This window comes from Nicotiana tabacum, chromosome 15 (genome assembly GCF_000715075.1).
Source record: "Nicotiana tabacum cultivar K326 chromosome 15, ASM71507v2, whole genome shotgun sequence".
NCBI lineage: Eukaryota > Viridiplantae > Streptophyta > Magnoliopsida > Solanales > Solanaceae > Nicotiana > Nicotiana tabacum.
In genome coordinates, this window is record NC_134094.1 from 69,878,447 (window position 1) to 69,885,844 (window position 7,398).

General features: G+C 40.3%; 1 non-coding gene across 1 annotated transcript; it reads left to right on the plus strand.

The window, feature by feature from the left end:
* The first annotated feature begins 7,015 nt into the window (after positions 1-7,015).
* Positions 7,016-7,122, plus strand: LOC142169984 (small nucleolar RNA R71). The gene has a single exon (XR_012699603.1). It is a non-coding gene; the product is annotated as a small nucleolar RNA R71 (small nucleolar RNA).
* The last annotated feature ends 276 nt before the right edge of the window (positions 7,123-7,398 follow it).

Here is a 7,398-nt window from a genome sequence, read left to right on the forward strand (position 1 = left end):
CCTCTTTACAATTCATCAACCAAAAGCTAAAATCGAAGATAGATTCATGGAATATAACCAAAACCGAGTAAAGAATACTTACCCCAATTCATATGGTGAAAATTGCTTCGATAATCGCCTCAATCCGAGCTCCATAGCTCCAAAAATGTAAAAATAATGGTCGAAACCCTCGAAATAGAGTACTTTATAATTTGCCTAGGTCTCCTCTTTCGCAAACGCGGGAAATCCATCACGTTCGCGATGAATAAAACTCACACTGCCACGAAAAGACTCTACACGTTCGCGATACACCCCACGCGAACGCGATGAACACTGCTGCCAAAGCATCGCGAATGCGACTAACCTTACGCGATCACATAGAAGAACGCTCAAATTCCCAGTTGCCAACCTCAACACTTCGCGAACGCGATCCTTCATACACGAACGCGAAGAGGACTTTCCCCAACTCTACGCAAATGCGGGACATACTTTGCGATCGCGAAGAACAATTTTCTGCTGCCATCAAAATACACTACACGTTCGCGACACTTGCCACTCGAACGCGATGAAGAACCAAGACACCAGAAAACGGCAAAACACAGCAGTACCAAAATGAAGAAAAAAAATCCGAAATCAACCCAAAACACGCCCGAGACCCTCGGGACCTCGTCCGAACATGACAACAAGTCCCATAACATAACACGGACCTACTCGAGGCCTCAAAACACACATAACAACATCGGAATGATGAATCGCACCTCAGTTCGAATTCAATGAACCTTGAAACTTCAAACTTCCACAACCGATGCTGAAACCTATCAAATCACGTCCGATTGACCTCAAATTTTGTACACATGTCACATTCGACATTACGGACCTGCTCTAACTTCCGGAATCGGAATCCGACCCCGATATCAAAAAGCCCATTCCTGGTCAACCTTTCCAAAATTTCAACTTTCGCCATTTCGAGCCAATTTCAACCACGGACCTCCAAATCACAATCCGGACGCGCTCCTAAGTCCAAAATCACCCAACGGAGCTGACGGAACCATCAAAATTCTAATCCAAGGTCACATGCTAAAAAGTCAAACTTGGTTAACTCTTTCAAATTTAAAGCTCTCTAGTTGAGAATCATTCTTCCAAATGAGTCCCGAATAACCTGAAGACCAAACCGACGATTCACACAAGTCAAAATACATCATACGGAGCTACTCATGTCCGTAAACTACCGAGAGAAGTGCAAATGCTCAAAATGACCAGTCGGGTCGTTACATCCTCCCCCACTTAAACATACGTTCGTCCTCGAACGTGTCCAGAGTTGTTCTCAAAGCCATCAAACCGCCATATAACCTTTCCATGCACATACCTGGGGGGTAATCTCACGTCACCCTATCCCATATAGGCCCAACAACACAACATAACTATAGTTCTTAATTCAACTTAGCCCATAAACCTTAGAATCCAATTTCTAACATCCACAATTTTTATAAGATCAAAATCTCGCATCTACACACTATATAAATCTGAACAAGATGTATCAAGCCATATCTATAACACAAGATGTAATCACATGATGTACCAGATAACTAAAATACTCATAGCGAAAATTTCAAATCACAGTAGCTGCTCAAAACAACCCAATACCTGTAATAAACCTCATATCAAACAAAGCCTTGCTCTAAAACCTTCGTATACTGACGATGATGAAAGAACATGCAAAACTCATAACCATTCATTAGATCAACCAGTCATGGAAACTCTCTCTCATTCGACAAGAACTATAGCCAGTTCTAAGCCGACTTTTGATATTTTCCTTCCAAACATGTTGTAATCAAATTCGATAGTATCCATCCTAGGTCCAATGACCTCATCTCATCCAACACGACCACTCTAGTGACATGACACATCAATACAATCTACAGCCATAACCCGTGCAATCCGTGCACCAAATAGCAACATTCCAAATGTACTCAATCATGGAAAAAAAATGACTCAAACGAGAGAACCATCCCACAAGCTCAACAAGTACCACCACAACGAAATGCTTAAACACATTACACACCATAGAACCATAACACACAACTCTAACACAAAGGATCATATTTCCACATAACTCTGCTGCAATAAGTGACCCTATCTAAATACTGGTCCATATGAAATACCTCAGCCACCATGCTCAAAATCAATAACCACGCGCAATCCGACATCAAGAACTCAAAGTGCATTACTATAACCATGGATAAGCCAATGACACAATGCCACCTAAAACTCGAAAGGACATAACCAATACGCAATCAATCATGCAATACCCAACTACTCATCTCGCTCAAATTCCGCTATAAGACCACAATAGAACTGCACCATGTGTGCCTAAAACCAACAAATCACAACTCCTCGTAGCATAGAAGAGTAACTCACAGAAAATTCCAGAACACGAATAAGCTCAACAACAACTGAATGGCACATCCCTCAACAATAGCAGTATGGAGCCAACTAATCCGGCTCGGTATAGAATACACACCCTACTTGGTCCTACCAATGGACCCCCAAATCGACTCTGGGCACCCACACACGGATAAATAACACTCCCAAAGCCCACAATGACTGAATCATAACACATACTATCGTCTAGCTAGCTTTGGCCATGACTTCACAGTCCACAACAATGAAGCAACCTGCTCTTGAGAACTCCTAGTCTACAAATCCATAGAACACATGAATCACCATGTCTGATCCCAACTCCATCGCCAGAAGGTCTAACACATCTCTCATACACGATCATCCCACGAGGAATACTTCTAAAATTCTTCCGTGCCACCTAGCAAAATTTGAATATCAACAGTCGATCAACCAGGAGAGTGCCGCAATACCAATAAAGTATCCATAAATCACATTGCCCCTTCTGAAATGTATACATCTATCAGGCCATATCGATTAATAATATCATTTACCTAGTCATATGAAACCATCCATGTTGCCTACGAATTTATGTCCTTCCCTTCAAAACTGATCTGTGACCTTGCACATGCAAATCTCAATCCCACATAACAGACCGCGTCTACCATACCATCCTGTGAAGAGTACAGGAATCTCATAATCAACTTTGAGTCACAAGCAGAATACATACCCGGTCAGTCAGAAATATTCCATTTGATCCCATCCCGTAGAAAATCCTAAGACGCAACATATTCCTCACGCCGGTAGGAAATATACTCCTCGAACCATGGTAAAACCCATCGAGAACTCTTCAAAACCCATTTGCACACAACCAAGCTATCCGAACTGAATCTCTCTAACTCAACCCAGCCATGCAGGTCGCCAAAACCCAAGAGCATTGCCACGAAACACATGTGGAGACCAGCCATATCATAAGTACCCAAAGAACCGATTATATCCATTACTGTGCTAACCCAACCTACTACCAAGTTGTCCTATTTCTCCAAGTCCTTTCCAAATTGCCTTCAAATTGATAGTTCTCCTTGCTAGAACACCACGATCTTTAACCAAAGTTCACCATACAAGAGACCTTAGTATAAAACCACAACGCCCTAAGGCCCATAAGTCGCTGACTCCCCTCTTAAACACCCCAAAGCACCACAACCGAGACACCCACTCTAAAGAGACCTTGTGTGAACCAAAAATTGTTTCCTTCACCTTCTTGATACTGAAATGCACAATCCACAATGATATAAAATACCACAAGTCTCGACACCATCCAATGCAACTCCTAGTTTCTAGCCATATATAAATCTTGAAAATTTCAAATCGCTACATATAAATCTTGAATCCATTATAATCATTCTTGAGAGTCATCCACTCTACTCAAATCTCAATTAAACCGACCAAACGGATCGAAGGCCTGTGCCCCATTAGCACACCAACACCCAAGGGAATAAAGAGTAACCCACACTCCTAAGCAACCGAGCAAATTCCTACTCCATGTACACTACATTCTTTGCGAATAACTACTAAATTATTTTATGATTCCCATATACCCATAGAGTGTAATACAGCCCGTATCCAGAAATTCCCTTACTCGAGTCATCCTCAATCTCAACCCCTGCAGTCATAGTTGATTCACCAGTATACCTCGAACCGAAACCAATACAGCACATAATCGTGCAATCAACTTGTCGATAGCAGACTCCCCCACTTGGATCAAAGCCATAGATCAAAACACACAACTCACAGTGCCCATACTCTATTACTGCCATAATACCGCAGTGAGATTCAACCAAGTCCTTCATGAGCCCATGTAACGCAAACCAACTAATACTTCATATTATCTGCAAATCTCACATTCACCCTTGTAATAGTCAATCCAACTTCCACAAGCGATCCAAACTCAAATCGCAACATATATCATTCACTAGTAAAAGAGAACTCTCTACAAAATATCATAAGGACCATACAACCTCAGGACATCTCGCAGGAGATAACCTACCTGCTCTGCCTCAAACTGATATCTCTCTATACCTTTCCACAGTCACGACTACTATGCAATCACTTAATCTTCTTGATTCTGAACTCATCAACAAGACATGAGAATCTACTTTATTCCACAACTAAACAACATGAGAGATCCTTCAACACACCCATAACTCGAGGCCATATGCCAAATCAAGATAGAAATCAAACACCCAATAGTTCTTGCTACATCTCAAGTAAACTCTTCTCATCAAATTTGAATGATCCGAACACATCTCGCAGCCACATCATATTCACCACATAGTTATTTCACCGCTCATCGAGCCACAAATTCCTCTCGTAGGTACATTACCGGACATATGAGTCCAAATGTACAAGTTACCACTGAAGCTACCGAGCTCAAGCTGTGGTCTAACCATAGCCTCAAGTCCTCCAGACTGGCCCATCACCAAAATACAGAATAAACATCTCGAAACTCGTTCATAGAATCAAAAGCCAGCGATGCACAGCCGATATCGAGCGCTCATGTGCACATACGAATGTGTGGAAGAAATTCAAAGAGTTACGCTTCAAGCTGAATCAATGCTGCACGATAAGGAAAGAAAGATGGAAAGTATATCCTAAATGTCCTGTAGCCTCTCGAAGATAGGTATGGACGTCATCATACCGATCCACAAGACTCTACTAGATACTTGCTCATGACTTGTAGAACCTATGAACCTAGAGCTCTAATACCACCTGTCACGACCCAAAATTCGCCTAGTCGTGATGGTACCTAACTCAACCCGCTAGGTAAGCCAATTAACCTCTAACCAATTCTAATAACAATTAATAAAGCGATTAAGTATAGAAATATCTGAATCTTATACATTCACCAAGGACTGATAGTACAAATCATGAGCTTCTAAGAATAGAGTTTATAAAGCGGAGATGAAATAAATACATAGTCTGTTTGAAAAGTACAAAAATAGAGTTTTATAGATCTAAAGCTACCACAAAAAAGAGGCAGCTACAACCGGAACGCAGGTACATCTTCAATCCAAATCCCATCGAACACAGCAACATCAACAACTAACATCTGCACGCAAGGTGCAAAAGTATAGTATGAGTACAACCGACCCCATGTACTCAATAAGTAACAAACCTAACCTTAGGTTGAAAGTAGTGACGAGCTAACAGAAAGGTCAGGTACAACACCAATATTCCATAACAGTTCATAACAGCATAGTACACATAACAAAAGAGTATCTCAGAAATAAAAGGCTCAGTCTATTCACAGTTTCAGAAAAATAGGCATTTCTTTTCAAGTATCTCAGTGAAAATTTAAATATTTTACCGAAAAAGCCAAAATATGAGTAAGTTTGAAAACTGTGATTTTTCCCAAAACTCCTTTCAACAAATAGTAAGATGTTTCATTTTCAGATAGCATGAGGAAAGTACTTCTCTAAGCCTACACGTCAAGATACGTGTAAAATCACAAATGTCCCCAAAACTGGGTAGCAGAAGAAAATGTACCTCTATGCATGTATCTCAAGTACGCATGTCAAATGCAATGTATCTCGTTTGATGAGATCGAGATACATTTTTGTGGAAAAGGACTTTAAAAATCTCCAAAAAATGTAAAAATTGACTATCAAGCTTTTCTCTTTTCATTTTTTGTGGAAAATGAATTGTCACGGGTAAATGAGTCAATTTTTTAATATTTTCTTCTTCTTTTTTCTTGACTTCTTTCTCTTCAGATGGTTCAGAGGGTATTTCAACATTCTTACCATTGTTTACTTGTTGTTCTGACGGGTCTGCATAGGGTTCATCATGCTTCTTACCCGAGCATAAGGTGATGGCCTTAAGGTGCTCCTTTGGATGTTTCTCTGTATTGCTTGGCAAGGGACCTTGAATCTTTTCTGGCACAAGAGTTTCCAGTTGGCTTAATTGAATTTCCAGATTTTTTAGGGTTGAACCCTAACTTTCCATCTTTTCATCAGTGACCTTAATGTGATTATACAAAAGATCATCAATACTTGAATGAGCTTGTTGAGGCCTTTAATGATATGGCCATGTTTGTTGATAAGGTCTGTAGTTTGGTTGCCTACGGTTCTTATTTTGGAATCCCGACGGACCTTGTACTTGTTGTTTCTGAAAGCTTTGAGAGTTCTCTGTACCATTTGGATTGTTCCATTGAAATCCTGGATGCTTTTGTGCCATTGGAATCCCAAAAGGGTACAGTTTGTAACTGACAGAATGGACATGTTCATCATTATGATTGGTTGCTTGACATTCATGGTTCAGATGGTTTCCTCCACACATGTCACAAGCCTCAGATTGGCTTGGTTGTTGTGTATTCACCCGAAAAGATTCAAACTTTTGTGCCAAAGAAATAATTTATTGTGTTAGTGTATTTAAAGCATCAACCTGATTTACCGTTGAAGACTTCTTGATGATTATACGCTCAGATGTCCATTGGATGGCATTCTCAGAAATCTCATTCATTATTTGCAATGCTTCATCCGTGATTTTTCCCATTATAGAACCTCCTACAGCTACACCAATCACATTTCTAGAAGAGGGTTTTAACCCGTGATAAAAAACATACAATTGCATATGTTCAGGAATGTCATGGTATGGGCATTTTCTTAACATTGCTTTTAATCTTTCCCAAGCTTGATAAACTGACTCAGTGTCAGTATGGAAGAAATTAGAGATGTCTTATCTTAACTTTGTGGTTTTAGCAGGGGAAAAATATTTGTTTAAAATTTTCTGAGTCATTTGATCCTATGTGGTAATGGAACCTTGTGGCAAACTTCGCAACCAAGTCTTGGCATCTCCTTTTAAAGAAAAAGGAAATAGCCTTAACTTGATAGCTTCAGGAGGTACTCCATTATACTTAGTTGTTTCAACAAGTTCTAGAAAGTCAATTAAATCACTGTGTGGATCTTCACTTGCGTCTCCAGTGAAGATGCAAGACTGTTGAATCCTTTGAATCAGGCTAGTCCT